The sequence below is a fragment of the Poecilia formosa genome, unplaced genomic scaffold (assembly GCF_000485575.1).
Source record: "Poecilia formosa unplaced genomic scaffold, Poecilia_formosa-5.1.2 Scaffold322, whole genome shotgun sequence".
Taxonomy (NCBI): domain Eukaryota; kingdom Metazoa; phylum Chordata; class Actinopteri; order Cyprinodontiformes; family Poeciliidae; genus Poecilia; species Poecilia formosa.
In genome coordinates, this window is record NW_006800261.1 from 512,093 (window position 1) to 513,772 (window position 1,680).

Sequence of the window (1,680 nt, forward strand, 5' to 3'; positions counted from 1 at the left end):
CACACACACACACACACACACACACACACACACACACACCTCTCTCTTGAGCCTTCTTCCCCAGAAAACTATTTTTAGAAATTAAAAAGCTGAATGAGTTGGCGAATATTTTGAGGAGCAATCTGTTACATCCCTAAACTCTGGAAACTATCGCAACCAAAACGGTTCATAAAAGCAGCAAATAAAAGGAACCAAAGACATTTTCTATATTTCTACAGTTTACCAAAAACTAGACAATTTCTCAGCTACAGATTTCTGAGGGATTTCAAATATAAATTAGATAAAGTTATCACATTCAGTATGAATTTTGAAGTAATGTGCTGCTAAAACTGTCAAATTCAATAAACTAGAAGATGTATTCTTATGACAGACTTTCTGCAGGTTTCACCAAATCAAATTTAAGACTTTTTAAGACCATTATGAAAGAAATTTAAGACCTCTAACATGACAGAAATTTAGAAGAAACCCACATACTTTGCGATGCTTATTACAGTCTTTACCTCCTGTAGTGCTGAGCTTTTTGGGCAGAATGAACGTAGCACCAAATCTTCATCTATCCATAAAAAAAATCTAGCTAAGCCAGCAAGGGCATGTTAGCAAGTAGTTACCGGTAGCCTCAACGGCCTCGACTCCCAGAATGCAGTGAAGATGTCTGCAAATGACTTTTGCCTGGCCAAAATGTCCAGTGAGAAAAAAAATATAAAACTACACAGAATATACAAGAAATACAAAATTTAAGACCTGTATTTAAATTTTAAAAATGAATTTAAGATATTTTAAGGCCTTAAAACATATGCATTTAAGACGTTTTAAAAATGAGCAGACACCCTGCATGAGGCTTATTTGTCAGGTTAAAATTATAATAATATTCTTTAAGCAGGTATTAAACATAGTGTAGATTTAGCCCACATTTCTGTACTGAACATTTGTTGCTTTATTGCTACGAGGCAATATTCTCATTTTAAATGTGTTTTCTTTATTTTAAAGGCGTTGATTCCACAAGTGGCCTTTTTTCAATAGTAGCTGGACAGGAAGAAGAGCAGCGAGAAGAACTTGAAGTAGAAGACCTGATTGTCTGAAAGGCCATTCAGTGATACATGATTATAGGGAGCCGGCGCAGAGATGGCTGGATGGACTGACGAATAAATGGAAACAACTTTTAGACAAATGGAAGAGGAAATCAACTTATTCACTTCTCCACACCTGAAAACACTTAAATCCCAGACTTTTTCTGGCTGTGCAGAAACATAATCACTGCAATCACTCTGGAGAACAATTGACTGCTGTAATCAACGCAACAACCATTAATACAAGCAAAATATATTCAACAGTTGTTGAAGAAGTACTTGAGAAAATGCTTGAACAGTTTTAGTTTGCTGTGATTAAAAGTACAGCTGGTATTGCTGCAATGTGTCTACATTGACATATTTATAAGTCTTCATTTCTATAACCATCTTTAATCATCTTTTGTTTGTTTCTGTCAGCTCTTCATAAGCGATCTGAACGCAGAGCAGCGACCTCACAGAGACAGAAATGACTGACGATGTGATCTGGTGGTATTAAACAGGCTGATCAAATTAATGACATTAACTGAACACATACAATTACTACATGCTGTGATCTTCTTAGGGAGGCGGGCGGTCCTGTTGGCCCCCTTGGATAGTATTAGGGGGGAACAAA